Source organism: Schistocerca nitens, chromosome 3 (assembly GCF_023898315.1).
Source record: "Schistocerca nitens isolate TAMUIC-IGC-003100 chromosome 3, iqSchNite1.1, whole genome shotgun sequence".
Classification (NCBI taxonomy): domain Eukaryota; kingdom Metazoa; phylum Arthropoda; class Insecta; order Orthoptera; family Acrididae; genus Schistocerca; species Schistocerca nitens.
The window spans coordinates 899,178,354-899,200,990 of record NC_064616.1 but is presented as its reverse complement, the minus strand read 5'-3'; the positions used below and the strand labels follow the sequence as shown (position 1 = coordinate 899,200,990).

Genomic DNA, 22,637 nt, shown 5'->3' with positions numbered 1-22,637 from the left:
AATAAGTCACAGCTGCAAAATACTAACGCGAATTCTTTACAGACGAATGGAAAAACTGGTAGAAGCGGATCTCGGGGAGGATCAGTTTGGATTCCGTAGAAATGTTGGAACACGTGAGGCAATACTAACCTTACGACTTATCTTAGAAGAAAGATTAAGAAAAGGCAAACCTACGTTTCTAGCATTTGTAGACTTAGAGAAAGCTTTTGACAACGTTAACTGGAATACTCTCTTTCAAATTCTGAAGGTGGCAGGGGTAAAATACTGGGAGCGAAAGGCTACTTACAATTTGTACAGAAACCAGATGGCAGTTATAAGAGTCGAGGGGCATGAAAGGGAAGCAGTGGTTGGGAAAGGAGTGAGACAGGGTTGTAGCCTCTCCCCGATGTTATTCAATCTGTATATTGAGCAAGTAGTAAAGGAAACAAAAGAAAAATTCGGAGTAGGTATTAAAATTCATGGAGAAGATGTAAAAACTTTGAGGTTCGCCGATGACATTGTAATTCTGTCAGAGGCAGCAAAGGACTTGGAAGAGCAGTTGAACGGAATGGACAGTGTCTTGAAAGGAGGATATAAGATGAACATCAACAAAAGCAAAACGAGGATAATGGAATGTAGTCACATTAAATCGGGTGATGCTGAGGGAATTAGATTAGGAAATGAGACACTTAAAGTAGTAAAGGAGTTTTGCTATTTGGGGAGTAAAATAACTGATGATGGTCGAAGTAGAGAGGATATAAAATGTAGACTGGCAATGGCAAACAAATCGTTTCTGAAGAAGAGAAATTTGTTAACATCGAGTATAGATTTAAGTGTTAGGAAGTCGTTTCTGAAAGTATTTGTATGGAGTGTAGCCATGTATGGAAGTGAAACATGGCATGTGTCTGATCAGCCAAAAGGGTCACATATTCCTTGGGAATAATTTCCCTGTTAAGCCGTACGAATCTTTGACATGGTGAATCTTGAAACACCAGACACTTCGGCTACCTGGACTACGGTAGCACCCACCATACGAGCACAACAATTTGCCCACGTGCGCATTCGCATAGGTCCGACATAATGCACTTAACTACACATAACACTGTTTTGACCAAGACTGACGCTAGCAACGTATTGAGGGCATTGCACAGGTACCGTTCGTGGTCAATCCAACAGCGCAACTTGCACTCTTGCCCAACATCTGCATTTATGTTCAAGCATGCATTTCTCGCGATATTTCCATATTTTTATCCATCCCTATTTACAATTTGTACAGAAACCAGATGGCAGTTATAAGAGTCGAGGGGCATGAAAGGTAAGCAGTGGTTGGGAAGGGAGTGAGAAAAGGTTGTAGCCTATCCCCAATGTTATTCAATCTGTATACTGAGCAATCAGTGATGGAAACAAGAGAAAAATTCGGAGTAGGAATTAAAAACCATGGAGAAGAAATGAAAACTTTGAGGTTCGCCGATGACATTGCAATTCTGTCAGAGACAGCAAAGGGCCTGGAAGAGCAGCTGAACGGAATGGACAGTGTCTTTAAGGGTGGATATAAGAGGAACATCAACAAAAGCAAAGCGAGGATAATGGAATGTAGTCGAATTAAATCAGGTGATGCTGAGGGTATTAGATTACGAAATAAGACGCTTAAAGTAGTAAATGAGTTTTGCTATTTGGGGAGCAAAATAACTGATGATGGTCGAAGTAGAGAGGATATAAAATGTAGACTGGCAATGGCAAGGAAAGCGTTCCTGAAGAAGAGAAATTTGTTAACATCGAGTATAGATTTAAGTGTCAGGAAGTCTTTTCTGAAAGTATTTGTATGGAGTGTAGCCATGTATGGAAGTGAAACATGGACAATAAATAGTTCAGATAAGAGGAGAATAGAAGCTTTCGAAATGTGGAACTACAGAAGAACGCTGAAGATTAGATGGGTAGATCACATAACTAATGAGGTGGTGTTGAATAAAATTGGGGAAAAGGGATCGGTTGGTACGACGTATTCTGAGGCATCAAGGGATCACCAATTTAGTATTGGAGGGCAGCGCGGAGGGTAAAAATCGTAGAGTGAGACCAAGAGATGAATACACTAAACAGATTCAGAAGGATGTAGGTTGCAGTAGGTACTGGAAGATGAAGAAGCTTGCACAGGATAGAGTAGCATGGAGATCTGCATCAAACCAGTCTCTGGACTGAAGACAACAACAACATCCATCCCTGTAGTTGCTTAATCCAACCGTCGGGTCATTACAGTATTCTTATGTGTATTTCCTGTACAGTGACGATACGTTGGTTATGCAACCACATAGACGCGATGATCAAATGTTATCGACACTAGTCACACCGTAAAAAACGGAAAAATGGAAGATAGATTTCTTTAAATATCTACACAGTTGCTGAATTATCTCGCGAGGGATACTTCAGTAATAGTGCCAACTGGAAGAAGTGTACGGATATAGGCAGTTTGCAACAGGTTTAGACTGAGGTAAATTTAGGGACTGTGCTCATTTTTTTTCTCTCGATCAGATACTTCGAACAAATTTGAATGTCCATAGCCTCCCACATCACTGTATCTTAAGCAATAATTGTTATCTCTTCAGCTACCTACTAGAAAAATCGAAAAGAACAATACGTGACCAATGCATCTGTTTTAGAAATGTCAGTTTTCACAATAGACAACAGTTTTTGACTGAATTCACTGACATTCGATAACACTCAAAAAATACATCGAGATATGACTTCGGTTCGTAATGTAGAAAGAACTTTCCTTTGTTCACTTGTCACTTGTGATAGGATGGATTCAACATATCCTGTGTTGTCTTTGACTTGAGGACGAACAAGTAATAAAATATAAACATAGGGCGGAAACTGAATTGCTTTCCAACGAAATACGGTCCACTGCTGTTCTCGAGAGGTTGCTCCTCCGGAATGCAATACAAGTGCCTTAGCGACGATCTTTTTCAAGGGGTGTCTGTTAGGCTCGTAAGTCACTGATTTACGATTCTGAACTAGGCAGTATGTGCTTCACAGCCGCTGAGTCATGAAATATTTGCTGCTTTTTCCGAGGCACATTAACGATATGAATGAGACTGAGGTTTCCGTTGAGCAGCTGCTTTTTGTATGAGGTGCTGCATAGGATTATCTAGCAGAATAAAGGCATACCACAAGGTCACGCATTTTGCGCCCCGCAAAAAAAGGTCGCTTCTTTATAAACGATGAATACCGCACATTATCGGGATTCTCGTAAATACGTTTGCAGATGGTTATTTTAGCATGAACAGCTAGCTCGCCAATGGCAAATGGAAACTTGTGACGTACGAGCGAACAAATATGACTTCACATTGTCCCAACCTTTAGTAGGAGACTTACCACGTAGCTTGGTTCAAGAGATCTGCAATTTTTTTGCGAAAGGAACATCTGGTAGACATTCCAAAACACACGGCACAGAGTTAAGTTAGTCGTAACACTTCCTGAGTCAAAAAACTGAACATTTTTTTAAAGAAACTGTCTCATTTACTTACCTCCTCACTCCTCATTCAGCGCTGCCTGCCGCAATATCTTCGTCCCCTGACACATGTTTGAAATAGAACGGTGGTGTCATTGTTCGCGACAATCATTTTGAAATTATGTAACTCATACACTACCAAACTTCCAGTTTAAGGCAATCCATTATACATTACCGTCAATTCCAAGCTGTATTTCATTTTCATCGATAACCACTGACCGGGTTACGAAAAGCCAAATCGTCCTGAACCACATTTTCTGTGTTTCTAAGATTTTCACACCCGAGTAGTACAAGAGGCAAAAGAAATATAGTATATTTAATACATCATGAGATTAACAGAACTAGGACACCTAAAAACTTCATTAAAATGTGGATAAATAAAAAAAAACAGTTTTAGACATCTGAGAATACACAAACGGAAGCATATTAAAACTGTGTGATCCACAGGTTTCTACAAGGAACTTTTGTCTCTGGCGAGATACCGAGATAATTATACTAATTTTAAATACAACTCTGTCCTCTTTTCAAAAGAATTCGAGCGGCCTTGAATACAGAATACGATAATACAAAACGATGTCTACAATGGACAACTTTTTTTTTTTGAAGACTTGTCTGGAGATGTGTTGAATGTAAATACTTACTTCGATTATCAGGGCAGAAGAGTGTCGTCACATCAGCTACTCGTACGTTCTGAAACAAACATATGACAGCTGTTATAATTTCGCTACCTGTATCAGTATGTGAACAATATGTATCAGTATGTGAGCAATACCACCTTAAAGCCTCCTACCTAGAAACGCATTCTATAACTCTGCACTTATTACACAAGGAACCTCAAAATAAATTACTTTCAAGATAAATTGAGAAATAAATAAAAAAGATTAGAGACATAACACAGTTCACATGACTGCTCCTATTATAAAATCAGGAGACACATTGCATATTTTCCTCTCTCTCCCAAATGGTGTGCTGATGATTACGGATAAACACAGAAATTTTCTCGACAATAGCAGAACGTATAAGAAGAGCGATTCCAGCACTTCCTGAGCTTATGATTCTAGTGTTGCATCATTTTCTCTACGTAGCCTAATACTATTAGCCAATCAAATGGTTGGCCTGTAATAGTGGCAAACATCTTCAGTAGCTAGAGAGGTGGCGCAGTGGTAACACATTGGACTTGTATTTCGGAGGATGGCGGTTTAAGTCGCCGTTCGGCCATTCGCATGTAGGTTTTCCATGATCTCCCCAAAACAAAGTAACTACCAGGATGGATTCTATGAAAGGGCACGGCCAATTTACTTCTTCAGCCCGTACTTGTGCTCCGTCTACAACGACCTCGTCTTCGACGGGACGTTAAGTCACAATCTTTCTTTTAGTCCAGGCACTAACAGCACGAGCTAAGTCGCACAAACGAACTGGCACTGATCCTGTAGGTTAACAAAATGGACCATATTCAACGTTACAGAGCAACAAGGCGCAGTAATAAGACCCTGGATTCGTATTTGTAAAGACGGCCCTTCAAAATCCCATCCAGCCACAAAGATTCTTTCCATGGGTTGCCGAAATCACTAATTACAAGTGTCGGGATGGTTTCACTGAAAAAGAAACGGCCAATTTCTTTTCACACTCCACGTTTCAGCTCAATCTCTAAAGACCTAATGGCGGAAAGTGGACCATCCTCCCTCCTTCCTATTCATGTTAAGATCATCTCTCAAACAATGAGTATTCAACCTCAACGAGCATCTGTTGTCTGTGGGGAATGACGTGGTCAATCGCCACTGCGCCTTGGTCCACAAATACCCTGTGCGTCTAAGAGTTTAAGTTGGATGACTGCTTGCCAACAAAGGAAATATATACCAGTGTCCTCAGAATAAAAGGTTACAACATGTACACTAACTAATCAAAAGCATCCGGACTCCTGTTAGAGGATATTACTATGAAGTGTGTGTACCTTTCACCCATATGACGGCTTGAACTCTACTGGGGATACTTTCAATGGCGTGTCTGAGCGTCTGTGGAGTGACGGCAGCCCATTTTTTCTCAATAGTCTAAACCAGAGAAGACAGTGATGTTTGACGTTGACGCCTGGAGCAAAGTCGACATTCTAATTCAAAGGTGTTCCACTGGGTTAGGTCGGGACTCTGAGCAGGCCAGTCCATTTCAGGAATGTTGCTGTCCACAAATCACAGCTGTTGCTTTATGAAAGGGTGCATTTTCGTGTTGACACAAACAATCATCATATCTCAACTGTTATTCTACTGTACAAAGCACACAATGCTCTAAGATGTGTTCACATCCCTCCAAATTTAGTGTTTTCTTGTGTGAAATAAGGAGATCACAAAAAACACGCCCATACCGTAACACAACCTCCTCCATTGTTCACTGTTCTACATCTGCATCTACATGGATACTATGCAAATCACATTTAAGTGCCTGGCAGAGGGTTCATAGAACCTCCTTCACAATTCTCTATTATTCCAATCTCGTATAGCGCGCGGAAAGAACGAACACCTGTATCTTTCCGTACGAGCTCTGATTTTCCTTATTTTATCGTGGTGATCGTTTCTCCCTATGTAGGTCGGTGTCAAAAAAATATTTTCGCATTCGGAGGAGAAATTTGGTGATTGGAATTTCGTGAGAAGATTCCAGCGCAATGAAAAACGCCTTTCTTTTAATGGTGTCCAGCCCAAATCCTGTATCATTTCTGGACACTCTCTCCCATATTTCGCGAGAATACAAAACGTGCTGCCCTTCTTTGAACTTTTTCGATGTACTCCGTCAGTCCTATCTGGTAAGGATCCCACACCGCGCAGCAGTATTCTAAAAGGGGACGGACAAGCGTAATGTAGGCAGTCTCCTCAGTAGATCTGTCACATTTTCTAAGTGTCCTGCCAATGTGTGTTGCCACTACACATGATGAGAGATAACGCTGTCCATGCAATCGCCAATCTTAAGTCCTTCCATAAGATGACCACAGATTCATCACTCCAAATACCTCGTTTCCCATCATCCACTGTCCAATGGCGTCTCTCGTTACTCCACATCAAGTGTCGCTTAGCACGGACTACGGCAATGTGTAGCTTAAGAGGAGCTACTCGACCACTATACCCTATTCTTTTTAACTCCCTGGGCACAGTCATTGTGTTAGATGGACTGCTGGTAGAACTTTGGAACTCACGAATGATTCCTTCCAATGATCTCAGGGGATTTTCACAAACACCTCCGCAATGCACGACATTCGCTGCACGTCAGTACAGGAGGGCTGTCTGATCTGATTTGCTGTGGTTTTTCCTTCACGTTTCCAGTTCACAATCACATCAGTCGACTTGGACAGCATTAGAAATGTTGAAATGTCCCCGATGCATTTGTTAGTCAGTTGCACCCGTGTCTTTTTCAAAGGGACCAAGCCGACGTCCGAGAAACCAAAAACCTGACGCTGGATGTCTGCACGGGAAATCGAACACACGAACGCGGTTCCCATGCCTTAACAACTGAACCATCACGCTCGGTAACACAACACTTAGTTTATATTACGGTTTCTAGATACCAAAACCAATGTAACTCTCTAACGCTGCCACCGAAGATCACTGACGACTGCGGTTTTCCAAATATGATACTCGCACTATGAGACAGTCTTCCACAGTGAAAAATAGTATTTGCGTTTGTTACTCCCGTGACAGCTCTGAAACAGCAGAGGCCATGGACTCCGTGTAAAAGCAAGGCCGCAGCACAAAAATGACTGCACTTGTCGAAACTAGCGTGCCAATCACATCTGTGGTGTCAAGGTTCGAAGTTTTCAATAATAGCTCCTCTAAATCTGTGCATTTACGGAACCGACAAATGTAGAAATTATCATACTGAAATTTTAAGCTCTGTTCCATTGCTTGCAGAAAAACAATAATAAATTAAATAATTAAATCATCATAAATGGACAGGTGTTCGCGCCGGCGAGAGAGCTTAATAGTTGAGATAGATCAACAAACCATTTCGGGTTGAAATAATTTTTCCGTGTACAAAAGAATAAAAACAAGCTCCTCTACCTGGTATTTCGGAACTTTCCAGATGACAAAGTTGCGCAATGGCGCTAAAATACCGCAATCATTTTAGATAACGAGGAACAACCAGTCTTGATGGGCAACTGCGCCCCACTTAATATGTTGGCTACAGACTGTAATGCATTTTAAACATATTCATAGTGTGTCTGTTTAAATCATCCTGACTTCTGTAGACCTTTATAACACCATCATATCACCTCCCCTTTCGAAAAAAAAAAATATATATTTAAGAATGGACTAAATGAACTAATTTTACGTCTACGTTTGCAAACATATGTACGGCAGCCGATATGTTCTTCACGGCCAAAATTAATAGCTTTAATGAGAAGGAAACGATGAATCTGCTGCAACCACTTTATCTTCGTTGCTAACTCCAGTCGTCTGCTAAGTGTCCAACCAAGGGCTGCGTAAGCGTAGCGAAATATCAAGGAGTGGACAGCAAGAGTTCTGGAGTTCTGCGATATGTCGATCAGAGTGGCCAGCTCGCTGTCTGCGCGGTGTGGCTACCATCATCAGAGCGCCTGCAACAAACGCTTATTACGCTGAGGTGGTCGCATTGGGAATTATGTTCCTGCAAGAACTGTCGCGTCGTTTCAGAGGTTTAATGGTGTGCTTCTCACAATCTCACCAATTACCGAACCAGAGTAGTACTTTTACTGTTGATGAGGAAAGGAAGGTTTGAGTTCGATGTCCCATCTACACTGACATCATTACGGACGGAATACATGTCCGATTTAATGCAGTTGGGATGGATATCGGATAAGGGAGAAGCGAAGGTATTATGAACAATATAGAAAAACAAGGGTCGAGACATAGAAGAAAGAGAGTTTAGGGTTTAATGTCCAATGAACGTTTACTTCACCATTTTACATTTCCAAATTGTATCGATGAGATGCAACGAGTCAGTAAAATCTGTCAGCTCCGTCATAAAACTATTCGGTTTGCACATACATCTGCAGAACAAGTGTAACATTTTTTCAACATTTGCATACGTGTGCGAATAACACCGATTATAAAGCTGTAATTAAACTAGAGTCATCCAACAATAATATTATTTGCATCATAAAAATTTATGTTACAACGTTATTATCTATGAAGACTGTATAGACGTATCTGCGACTATCAGCTGCATTACAGAAGTTCTGTTGCCGATTTTGTCTGACAGTGTGTTTATTTCTTTGTAAATTGTACAAAAAGAGTCCCTCCTGAATAGGTAACAGTCAAGGGAAGATATTTTTGTTTATTGCGTGTATACTTAAAATTGCTGTACAATATGTCAATTAATACGAAAATAATGTGATTTCAACTAAAGACTAAGGAGGATTTCAAATTATTTCGATACAAAATAGTACTGCTGCACTCAATTCAAACAACACAAAAACGTAAATTTACCCACAAGAACCAAACGAAGAGCCAACCCAAAAATACTACTGTCTCAAAAGGATACTGAGTTTTTCGAATCGTTTCTGAAGAGATGGTTCCAAATGGACATCAGTATGCCTATCATAGGTACAAATACAGTGCACTGATGAATGCACCTTCTGCTTATTACGGGAAATGAATAAGTGTGCAGTGAGTGTACTAGCGCATGACATAAATCCAGGAATCGATTAACGTGTATTGTACATCATCTTGCTGCGTCAGGTGCTTTAACACAGTGCCTGTTCCTACGTAACGACAGAGCTACCGTAAGAGACGGCACATTTGCAGGTTTTTCTCGCTTTTTTATTGGCTCCTTTCGTCGGCAGCTTGCGAGGTCTAAAAATAGTCACGGCGGTCAGCATGGTCGCTCGCGTCTGCTCTTCTTAGCGTCAACAGTAGACGAACAGGAAAGAGAGCCATAATGACCGGATCTGCGTGTTCGGTGCGTGAGAGATAATTTAGTGCTATTTGCTTGTGTGTTCAGTTTCAATATTTATTCGCTATCATTAAAGAACTGCTGATTAGACGGTAATGTTAAAAACCTTTTTTATTCTTTGTGCCCAATAAGGCAGCATCTAAAATGCTTTTATTCGAATTATGTAGCACTTCTTTTCCTTCCAAAACCCCTTCGCCCGTTCGTTGTTTCTTCTTCTATTCTTTAGTCTATCCTGTAGCTTGTAGAAATGGCTTCTCAGCATACTTGCGGTTATGAATTATGGCTGGAAATTTTATTCTATCTTGAAAGATTTCCTATGTACGTCAATTTCCTTTAGGTCGTCTTCATGCATTTCTATTAACCAACTGTTTCAGTTATTCATCGATAAAGCTAACTTCAATATTTTTGTAAACAAGTTGCTATTCATTCTACATACGTGATCATAAAATTATAATCTCTATTTCCCAATTGTATCTGTTATTTTTTTCAGTGGCGTGATAGACTTCGTTTAAGTTCTTCTAAATTCCCTTTGTACACTTTGGTCCTACGATTTTCGTCATATTTTTCTTTTTTCCTTTTTGCCGAAAGAAGTGGCACACTGACAAGACATTGCATTCCTATTCGGGAGGACGACGGTTCAAATCACTGTTCGATAAATGAGATTTAGATACTCCGTAACTAGTTTACGGCGAATCCCGGGATGATTCCTTTGAAAGTGACGGCCAATTTCCTTCCTTGATCATTTGTGATCCGTCTCTAATGACCTCGCTGTCAACGGGACGTTAGACTCTTATCTCCCTTCTACCTTGTTTTTCGATGTTTCTTTCAAATTTGAGAGTTGGCACCTATTATCACGGAGATGATGATAATAATAATAATAATAATAATGATAATAATAATAATAATAGGAGGAGGAGGAGGAAGAGGAGGAATAAGAAGAAGAAGAAGAACAACAACAACAACAACGTGTTTTTGGTGCGTAGGTGTTATGTATCAGTCTTGTTGGAATATGGCTAGTTTTACTGTTTTAATTGAGTCATCAAGGCCTTCCTTCGCACTATTAATAATACCCAAACGTTGTGTAACACTTCAGTCCATTGTGTCTTTTTTACACAAGCTCCTAATCCTCAAATCAAACTACAAAAGGATTAACTAACAAAAATACACTTCCAAATCGGGGGTCGGTGGCATTCCATCAATTGTCGCCGCCACGATCTGCCGACGCCGTTCATAGTTGTGTGTGTGTCAACAATAAAACACCACGGGCATTTCTTCAATACATTTATTCACATTCGAAGATTTCATAAATAGCCGGGCGAATGGAAAATGAAGGAAGACATCAGATCAATGACCGCAGCGTCAAAGACACTGAATGCGGAGTACGCTTTCTGATTGGGCAAAGCTGGGGTATTAAATAGGCCGTCTCCTTATTTAAAGCCACATCTTCGCTTTAGCAAGATGTGATTTAGAGTAAGCAGTGAGTATAAATACAGTTTCATACCTCTAGTTTACTTATCGCGCTCCTGAACCGTCGAACACTTCAGGTGTGATGAATTCACCAACGGAGTTCAACAACTATAGTCGAACTTCACCTACGCCTGCAGAGGTCCTCTGTTTGACAATCTATAGGGTACCGATGTCAACATTTGGACAAAGACCAGGGGACACAACCCCTACTACGATAATGCCTTCTACGGTGTATACTTAGCTGCTTCCAGAGTGCGGCATGTTCAACTCTATTCAGAACAGAAATAAGGAAAGTGGCATTTCAGGGAGGATTATTTTCTCTCCCACACATTGCCAGAAAATTATTTATCTCCTTGTTAGAGTGTTAATTTACAAAGTAAAAATATTCTACTAAATCAACTACGTTCAGTTAGAAACGTCCAGCACGCTTCAGGCGTAAGCAGCATCACAAACAAATCACTTGCAAATTATAGTTAATAAACTGGACACAACTGAGAAAACAATGTAAAATTCCACTTGCAAGCAATGAAGAAAATGTGTGATTCTGTTCAAGATTATCGTTGACTCTTTTTCAGTTGCCTACTTCCAACATGTGATGATTTGTAAAGCATGTAACTGAATCGCACAAAACCAAAAAAATTAGGCTGGTACGCATATTCCCACGTGATCGGCACACTCCCAACGACAGTGTGTTATGGGTTTGTCTATCATACACTACAGGGGAGTTTGAAAAGTATTCAATACAGCTCACACTCAGTCTCTAAATCGGGAACTGCCACCAGAATCGTAAACTACCTCTTCGTATCAAGCTACGTGAGTTGGCGCTTCTTAACGACTTTGGCCAAAGAGAGAGGATTTACCACTGGGAAACATTCTTGCGAAAATGCAACAGAGATTGAACTGGCGTGAATTCTGAAATTTGTCAGGAATTTTCAGCCACGGCCTCTAGCCCTCAACGTTTTCGTCGGGTGGTTCGCTACCTCCCTACCGATTCCACTAGATACATGAAGCATTTTGCACAAATTTGCGGTAAATATTGTCAAGTAAAAACACACCCATCATTTTGCACGACAATGCGCGGGCGCATACAGCGCAAGCTGTGGCTGCTCTGTTCGGTCGTTGTACTGGGAAGTACTGTACCATCCACCATTCTCCCCGGACTTAAGTCCTTGTGACTTTGATTTGATTCCGAAGATGAAGGAACCACTTCGTGACATTCGCTTCAGAACTGTTCCAGAGATTCGACAGGCAGCAGACCGCTCTATGCGCACCATCAACAGAGCAGACTCTGCTAACGGTATACTACGCCTTCCACATCACTGGCAACGGGTTCTACACAACGCTGGTGACGATTTTGAAGACAGTAACAGGTGCGAACATGTAACTCTCTTGTATCGGTAGTGAATAAATAGTTGCCACTATTTAAGTTCCAACCATCGTACATTCGATGGTGGTACTACTACTACTACTACTACTATAAGTAGTAGTAGTAGTGGTGGTAGTAATACCACAGAACACTAGTAGTAGTAGTAGTAGTAGTAGTAGTAGTAGTAGTAGTACCACCACCGAATGTACGAGGGTTGGAACTTAAATAGTGGCAACTATTTATTCACCACTATTAGTAGTAGTAGTAGTAGTAGTAGTAATCTCTTACGCCACGCACGAGTTTCGCAACATGATTTCTCGTAATTTTCAATGTGTCGAATACAAATAACAGAAACACAGGATAAAGAAGTTACATGAACTTATCTCGTTTAAGAAATTGGGTACTGGTTATGTTAGCGATACTGTATCGTGTTTCGGAGTAGAACAGTTGTAGGTGCTTCTGTATTTAGGATAAATGGAATAGTAGACAAAATCTTTTACAGTTCTCTATTATTACAACATTGGTAACGATCTGCAACTGTAGTAATGTTACGTAATTTTACCGCAATGGCGAATATTTTTGCCATTTGACATCATACCTATTGGCAACACACAAAAATTTAGGCCTCAAAGCCGGCCGAAGTGGCCGTGCGGTTAAAGGCGCTGCAGTCTGGAACCGCAAGACCGCTACGGTCGCAGGTTCGAATCCTGCCTCGGGCATGGATGTTTGTGATGTCCTTAGGTTAGTTAGGTTTAACTAGTTCTAAGTTCTAGGGGACTAATAACCTCAGCAGTTGAGTCCCATAGTGCTCAGAGCCATTTGAACCATTTTTAGGCCTCAAAAGTACAGGATGTAACATATCAGTACGAAGTGCGGTTCACCAAACACTGTGGAGCAGCTTACGGAGTCGTTTAACGTCTCATCGACACCGAGGGCATCAGAGATGGAAACCACTTCAAATAGACAAGTATGAGGTAGGAAATCTGAATCAACAGTGTGATACTCTAAAATGATCTAGGAAAATCGCGGGAAACCTTAAGCTGGATACTCGAACAGAGATTCGAGATCCGCTCCATCAGACTGCGAGTTCAAACTCATCACGACGAACTAAATCACTGATCTGAAGAAATCTTGACCGGTCAATCTGGTTTTCTCACCCCATGTCAGTCGTCGTCTTAAATGAAGCTACACATGGACTTGGCTTTGTTTGGTGCACTGATTTATTCACGAGCTAACCAAACAAACCAGTGACGAAGCGTGCAGTATGCGCCTCCCCCCCCTCCCTCCCCCCCCCCCTCTCCCTCCCTCTCTCTCTCTCTCTCTCTCTCTCTCTCTCTCTCTCTCGTTAGCCCAATCGCTGGGGAACCCACAAGCCGACAAATAATATTCAACGATTGGTTGAACAATGTATTTGCAAGCCCTCTTCTTTATGGGTAAACTGCGTTTCCTTAGGATTCCTCCAACTAATCTTAAATCTGGTATCTGCCTTCCTCGTGACTAGATTTTTATCGTTTGGTATCCAATGGTTTTTCATTACCGCCGGTCGTATTTCCAGGTGTTGATTCGTGTAGTTATTTCAAACCGGTTATTCTCGGTTTACTGCTGCTCGAATGTTGCACATTTTACGAACTCACCTTCTATACATGAACCAACATTTAAATTTTACCATTGTTACCAGACTTTCCATGGAATATTAAAGGGCTCTTAACGTACCCTTCAGTGAAATGTGCTCCACTTGCAAAAGACACGGCGAATGTTTGAGTATCGAGACTGAGTACGTGCAGTATTATTAACACTAAAATATTACAACGTAGTCACTCACAAACATCACACCTTCATATAATTCAAAAAATTAACATTGCTGCTACATGAAAAACAGTCTCTCCCAGCACTGAGGCAAAATTTAAATATATCGTAATTCGGAGAGACAAGATTTCCTTTTTGTCTTGCTTCCGATCACCGTGTAGCATCTCCTATATCTTCTATTTCGTTACAAAACACAGAAGCGCCATTACAGCAAAGTAAAGCGAGTCAGATGTCGCACTCGCAGTGTGTAGCATAGTGGAGAGAGAATACCCCGAACGATGCGGAAAGAGGACGACTGCTCACCGAGTGGCAAAACACTTGTTGCACTGCGTTGCGCGTGTCACGCCGCCTGGTCGACTTTTCCCACCGTTCAGGATGGCGATCGTTGTTCTTCACTTTCAACAGGTCTCGGTTCAGCAGTAATGACACCCGAAACTGGTCACTTCAACGACAGAGAATAAGCATGCGTACGAGACGGTCATTCGGCGCGGCGCGCAATCTGAACGAAACTGAGGCCTGCGCACGAGCGGCCAGGCGCGGCTTCCTCTGGGATACTGCCAACTGCAAACCACGAACTTCCCCTGCTGACGAAACGAGGCGCGCGCAGGGAGCTTACACACTGCATTCGGCAACCGTTCGTTTTAAGTTTTTACAAACTGATTAACGCTAACTGAATAACAAATCGCAGGAATTCTGTTGTTTCCTCCTTTGTCTCTGTCGCTGGGATGCAACAAATGAAGCTATTCTTCCCTATTTCCGCTATGGACGATTTGCACCGCAAAAAACACAATGCTATATCAACTGATGAGACTCCTAGTTGGCTCTGAGCACTATGCGACTTAACTTCGGAGGTCATTAGTCGCCTAGAACTTAGAACTAATTAAACCTAACTAACCTAAGGACATCACACACATCCATGCCCGAGGCAGGATTCGAACCTGCGACCGTAGCGGTCAGGCGGTTCCAGACTGAAGCGCCTTTAACCGCACGGCCACACCGGCCGGCAGACTCCTAGTTACACGCATTAATGTGGCTTAACAGTTCTTGACACACGGGATTGGTCAGGAAACTGTCGATACTACGGAAAATTCTATTTTTTTCGAATATTCAGCTTTCACAAATAAATAAACAGGGACAGCTTCAACATAGTGCAGACAGTTAAAGAAGGTTGTCAACCTCCGAGCCTAGTGTATTCCGATATATTTACCAACACATTAAGTATAGTGCATTAACATGTTTTTACTCCAATGCACTTCCTGTCGGGCAGCGTCACGTAATGTATACGAGACACTTATCTCTGAAAGCTTCAGAATAAAGTTTTTTTTTCGTGAAAAACAGTATAAATTCCAATAAATTTAAGTCTGCGTCAGATCAATCCACTGAGCCTCAACGCAGCAAACATGACGACGAAATGAGTCAAAGTATACGCCACGGCGAAGGAACACAATACGCCACTTGTTAACATGAAGTCGTGACTCCCTTTATAGTAAATGCCTCATAAAGAAAGGAAACGAGAGGAAGTTCATAACAGAATATCCACCTCCGATTTTAATACTTAGTGGGAACGCACTACAAAGAAGACACAAAATCAAAATCAGGATTTGTCTTTGAGGGTAGCAACATATACAAACCAATTCAATTCAGTTCAGCGGCAGAGGAGCGGGATGGAACAGGACGGGGGGAGGGGCACACCCACTTCGACCTTCACAAAAACTGATACATAGGCAGGCAGGCAGGCGGCAGGCGAGCGAGCGAGCGTACGCACGCATCCACGCACGCACGTCTTCAATGGAAGTTGGCAATATGAATCAGCTAAATCCGGCATTCAAGCTGGGATGTAAGGAAACTTCGCAAACGCAACGGGAAATGCCTCACGTAATGCAACCACTGCAACTATGCAGAGAACACCAAATTTCCAGCATGAATACAAATTATATTTTGAATGATAAAAGTTTAAATTTACTGATACCATCAACATTTGTTAAAATGTGACAATAATTACTTGTCTACGTTTGCTGAACTAACAAAAGCACGCTCAGGTCTTCGTAATATCTCGACCGGACGTAAACTAGTACAGTTTGATGCAGAATGATTCAATTGAACAGTTGTATGCACGGAACTAACGTAAGTGATGCGTTTCCAGTCTTGTGTCTTGGCTAGAACAGAAGACATGCACCGCTTATGGTACGCTGTTTAATGCCTAAAAAGTTGTACTATGTTTTTCCGATTTTAAACTCACTGCTACATGAACCTCTTACGCAGCGCTACCTCTTCTTCCGCATAGATTCTACCACAAACTGTCATCACCTACCAGATAGAGCACCGCAGACGTTAATCGACGTTTTTATTACGAGAATATTGAAAGATATGGAGATTTTTCTTTTCCATAATGAAGGACACAAATGCCCTGGGACTAATAGCATATCTTGTGTTGCTTTACAATTCAAAATTTTGGTAAGGACTGGGTTCACATTCTTGGTAAAGTTACTGAAAGTTGTCATTTCTCTAGGCTGTGCCAAAAATCTTTATTGTTTATGCATCGAAATGATGATTTTTGGTACAGCCGAGAGGAATGACAACTTATATCTTTACAATTCATCTGCCCGAAAACAAAACAAACTCGTGTTATCTCATGCGGTTCCGGAAGCACTTGAGGTTAACAGGTTACGTAACTCACCCTGTGTACGATGTTGTACTGGAACCACGCGCGAACGTTAAGAAAGAGCTAAGCTCTGTTGGTAGTAAGGAAGGGCTGGCAGCAGGACAGGAAAGAGGTTAGTCACTGACGGTGAGTAGTGTTTACTTGCATAGCTCTGTGTCATACAGACCAATTCGCAGAAGCGCAGCACGTAGGGTGTAGTCCAGCTTCAGCACACTAGACTAGCGTCGATTACACCGCAGCTTTGGCGGTAACTCTAAACACCGGATTTCTAAAAATACGCGCAGCGGCAGTCGATGAAGATAATTGCCACTGGCTGCCGTTGGGTGGGTGGGTGGGAGCTCCAATACACGAGACTCAAGCAGCAGTACAGCACTTTCATTCGTTGTCTGTCTCATATAACTGAGAACCACTTTCACAAAGTAGGTATTCATGTTCCCAAATCACTTCACGTCCCTGTATCAGCTTTCGAAACAAAACGTGTTCTGGAATCCACAACAGCATTAGTATAGCTATGTTCATCTCATTTTCTCAAATGATTCCCACTATACTCCGTGCACTTCATTACCATTTGAAAACATTTATCAGGCCACTTTTCGCAAGTATCTGATGGCAGTTGGCCATAGTCATCACCCACCGTAAATCGACATCCTTTTAGTCGACTTTTAACTCACCGCGCAAAGGGGCGCAAGTAAGCTTACTACACCTAATTACTCAGTACACTATAAAGCAACCTGTCTCAATGATGTACACACAGCGAGGTGCGCTGATTCCGAATGTTTGGAACCTTTCTTTGCACGCACAAGTTACGTCATATGAACTGTCATTTCATACGTACGCTTCTACAGACTGAATCGCAGATACAGAAAGGAGAAACCGTCAGCCTGATCGTAAGGCAAACGGAGCGGCACCGCTACCCAAGTGTCTGTAACGCATTCTCGTTTTCTTTAGTGAGCGATAAAGGAGATCGATGACTCTAAGCAATACGATTTTACATTGCCTGTGTTAATTCTAATTATGATGCAACGCTTCTTTGGACTTGCATGCATGAACAGGCACTGCGGCGACTACAGCCGTTACGAAATACATGAACTGTATTCACAATTACGAGTATGGACAACCATTACTTGTGTAATGTAATAACGACGGTGAAAATTTGTGCCGGATCAGGGCTCGAACGCGGATTTTCCGCTTATCGCGAGAAGTCGCCTCACCTGAGCAGGAGTCTCAGCCAGACCACAACAGCTGACAGGTGTAGACACTTGGTTGACGACATACAGAAGTTTGGGTCTGGCCGTGAGTCGTGCTCGGATAGCCTAACGTAAGGCGACCGCTCGCTATAAGCGTGAAATATGGGTTCGAGTCCCGGTCCAGCGCAAATTTTCACTGTCGCCATTCCATTATACAGCTGATGGTTGTCCATATTCGAAATTGCGAACACGTTTCATTTATTTCACACTTAGCTATGATCTTGAGCCTAGATTTACAAATACGAAACCCTCAGAATCATCACAGTAGTGTAGGTGGTGAACAGTCAACTGACAATACTGGCAACATTCCGCACTTGAAATGATTCAATGTCAATCCTCATGAAACTTGTATACTGCAAACTGCTCATGACTCGTCTTCCTTCTATTGCGATATCTTTCGATATTAACTTATCAACAAGTACAGCAAATAAGCCGGCCGAGGTGGCCGAGTGGTTCTAGGCGCTTCAGTCTGGAACCGCGCGACCGCTACGGTCGCAGGTTCGAATCCTGCCTCGGGCATGGATGTGTGTGATGTCCTTAGGTTAGTTAGGCTTAAGTAGTTCTAAGTTCTAGGGGACTGATGACCCCAGATATTAAGTCCCATAGTGCTCACAAGGGAACCTCCCCATCGCACCCCCCTCAGATTTAGTTATAAGTTGGCACAGTGGATAGGCCTTGAAAAACTGAACACAGATCAATTGAGAAAACAGGAAGAAGTTGTGTGGAACTGTGAAAAAATAAGCAAAATATACAAACTGAGTAGTTCATGGGAAGATATGCAACATCAAGGACACTGGGAACGCAGGAGCGCCGTGGTCTCGTGGTAACGTGAGCAGCTGCGGAACGAAAGGTCCTTGGTTCTAATCTTCCATCGAGTGAAAAGTTTAATTTTTTATTTTCAGTTTATGTAACCAACTCTTATGTTTTCATCACTTTTTTGGGAGTGATTATCACATCCACAAGAAAACCTAAATCGGGCAAGGTAGAAGAATCTTTTTACCCATTCGCCAAGTGTACAAGTTAGGTGGGTCGACAACATATTCCTGTCATGTGACGCACATGCCGTCACCAGTGTCGTATAGAATATATCAGATGTGTTTTCCTATGGAGGAATCGGTTGACCTATGACCTTGCGATCAAATGTTTTCGGTTCCCATTGGAGAGGCACATCCTTTCGTCTACTAATCGCACAGTTTTGCGATGCGGTCGCAAAACACAGACACTAAACTTATTACAGTGAACAGAGACATCAATGAACGAACGGACAGATAATAACTATGCAAAAAAAAAGAAAGTAAAATTTTCACTCGAGGGAAGACTTGAACCAAGGACCTCTCGTTCTGCAGCTGCTCACTCTACCACGGGACCACGGCGCTCCTGAGCTCAGATCGTCCATGATGTTGCCTATGTGGCCCATGGACTACTCAGTTGGTATATTTTGCTTATTTTTTCACAGTTCCACACAACTTCTTCCTGTTTTCTCAATTGATCTGTGTTCAGTTTATCAAGGCCTATCCACTGTGCCAACTTATAACTAAATCTGAGGGGGGTGCGATGGGGAGGTTCCCTTGTCAGAACCATTTGAACAGCAAATAAAACAGGAACAACTCGAGCGCTTGTCTACACAGAAATTATCGTCAGGTTTAACCATGCACAATAGCAGGTTGTGCCGCACATCAAGTACGTGGCATTCACAAATGTATCAGCCATCTTTACTTTCCGAAACTGCGGAAGAAGTGGACATAATTTAACAAGTTCAGCGGAGACAGTCCTCCTCCGGTATTTGTATTATACCGCCTCGTATGATACATGGAATTTCTTCGTACCGCCTCCTAGCACAAATCGAGCGAAATGGCACAATGGTTGGAACACTGGACTCGCATTCGGGAGGACGACGATTCAAATCGCCGTCCGGCCAACAAGATCTAGGTCTGCCGTGATTTCCATAAATAGCTACAGGCAAATGTCGAGACGGTTCCTTTGAAAAAAGGCACGACCGATTTCCTTCCCTATCCTTTCGTAATCGGAGCGTATGTTCCCACTCTAAGGACCGTGCTGTTGACGGGCGTTAGACTCTAACCTTTCTTCCTTCCTTCATCCGAAGCACAAAGTACACTAGTGTACAAAATTAAAGCGACAAATGGAAATTTTACAAGGTTGTGTTTAATTTGCCCCAGAACAGTGCAAACAGGTGATAGTAAAGTAGAAACAATGTAAATAACACAGAACGTGAACAACTGCAACACGGATAACAGTAGACAAAAACGTTCTTCGTTTTTTCCAACTTAACGGATTTACACAGCATTCCGACAACTGGTTAATGTGCTCAGCGTGGGGTGTTACCACCTCTGGCAGCAATACAGGCCTGACAAAGACAGGGCATGCTATGAGTGATATCATCAGTCTTATGTTGACGCAATAACGCCCATTCTTCCTGCAGAGCTGCTCGCAAGTCTTTGAGACTGGTTGGCGGATGCTGACGTGATGCAACCTGTCTCCCTAGCGCATCTCAAACATGCTCTATGGAATTTAAATTGGGAGAGGTCACGGCATGCATGCAGTATCTGCCGTTTCCAAGAAAACGTCAATCACTCGTGCTCTATGAGGTCGACTATTATCGTCCATCAATACGAATTCTGGGCCACACAACCTCGCAACAACCGCATATGAGGACCCAAAATCTCGTCGCGATAGCTGACAGCAGTTAAACCCTGCCGACTCACCCGTACAATGTCATGAAGAAGTGTTCGAGTGGTCAACATAATCCCTGCCCACACCATTACGGATCCACAATGTTTGGATTCCGAAATCGTGTTCCACATTCCCTCCAGATGCGAATGCATCGAGACACTATCTCCAGTCCAAATCGGGACTCATCTGCGAAAAGAACATTGCCTCACTGTTCGACCGTCCAGATGGCATGTTGACGACTCCACTCTAGACGTTCCCTTCTGTGAAGACGTGTCAGTGGTACACCTACAGCAGGTCTCCAAAAATAAAGACCAGTCCGCCGAAGCCCTCTGTACACCGTTTGCCTCGCTACATGTCCAATGGATGCTACGGAGGTCAGATGTCAGTTGCCGTGCAGTACTAAGGCGGTACCGTCGTGCCCTTACAGCCAAATAACGGTCCTCTCTTTTTGACATCACACGTGGTCGGCCCTGCTCTTGTCTTCGGGATACTGTTTCGGTCTCTATAAATTGTCGCCACATCCGAGAAACAACGGAACGATTCACAGATTCACATTAAGCCTTCGGGTCACATCAGTTTGCGACTGTCCTGCTTCCATTCTTATCATGGCCCTCCACCACAAAGAATCTGGTGTCTTATTTGTGCCATATTGCACCGTCTGTGACTATGTACAGAGCGACTGTGGATGTGGGACTAGCCGGAAAACATTACCCCGTTTGATAGGTGGCCTGACGCCAGCGTTGACGGATTGTCCATTGACCGAAACGCTATCTTTTGTGGAGAATACGACTGTACGGACATCTGTTGACATTTTTTATGATTATACAATGTGAATTAGACACAACACGAGGAAATACCAGTTTGCTGCTTTAACTTTGGACACCAGTGTAAATAGCTGACGTTTCTACAGAATACAGTTCTTACACGTTACGTTCGAAACACTGAGCTTTCGAATGCAATGTATACTATAGGGCAGTCTTATGAGGAGAAAGGGTAAAAAATAGAAACAACACAGTCACTCCAGTTATTCAGCTGTGCTCTTTAAAGCCAACTAATATCCCGAATCAATGCAGATATTGCAAATACTTACAAAATACATACCTTTCCTGGCATCGATTTTACTGATTACCCCCTCCACAGGCGTTATCGCGAGAGGTAGCGCAATGGCTTACACACTGAACTCGTATTCGGAAGGCGCGGAGTTGTAAACTCTGTACAGCCATACAGATTTAGGTATTCTGTGGTTTTTCTTAAATCACTTCTAGCAAATGCCAGGACTGTTCCATCTACGATGCAAATACCTATTTTCTGCCCCATCATTGTCCAACTGACCTCCGCCTTAGATGACCTCTACGTCGACGACACGCCAAACTTCAACCTTCTTTTCTCTCTCCTTGTTACATACCACAAAATCGTACTAAAGGCTCTGAACTACTCTATACGACGCTCGATAAATGCCACAACTGATTCCGGTGCTAAAATACAGCCCCCAGATCTAGACAAGATGCACATTCGCTCCTTTCGCAGTCCGTAACTTTAACTCTGTTTATGTAGCTCTTAATGCTAAAAAGGAAGGTAGAAATGTACAAAGGACGTGTAAATCATTATCGTTATGTTGCTGCAGAATCATTATTTTCTGCAACATCTCCCAAGAAATGAGGCAGCGCCAGCAAGCGGGAAAGCGTAGAGCTAAAAAGGGGCGTGACGCCTGGAGGAGGTGGCGAGATATAAATAGTCGGCGGCAGGTACCGCGCGGCCGCTTCCTCGGCACACACGGCCGCGATGCGTGAGTGGTCCGTCTGCACGCCCCGAAAAGGCAGCTACAAAGACTTGTCTGTATTCTCCGTCTGCGACCCACTGGTACGCCGTCATGAAACACGAGACGGCGAGATAACACGCGTGCACATTCCGACGCGCCGCTCGCCGTGCTCTGCTACGCGTTAACTCTCTGGCGGCGATAAGGTAACTGCCCGCTTCCCTCGCAGCTGCACCCATTATGCA

At 42.7% G+C, this 22,637-nt stretch overlaps 1 protein-coding gene across 2 annotated transcripts in view; it reads right to left on the bottom strand.

Moving 5' to 3' along the window:
• Positions 1 to 22,637, bottom strand: part of LOC126248957 (talin-1) — a 288,246-nt gene that overhangs the window by 192,791 nt on the left and 72,818 nt on the right. For both annotated transcript variants that reach the window (XM_049950492.1, XM_049950493.1), the window contains exon 2: positions 4,126 to 4,174. The gene's annotated coding sequence lies outside the window, so the exon portion shown is untranslated. The remainder of the gene's footprint in view (positions 1 to 4,125; positions 4,175 to 22,637) is intronic.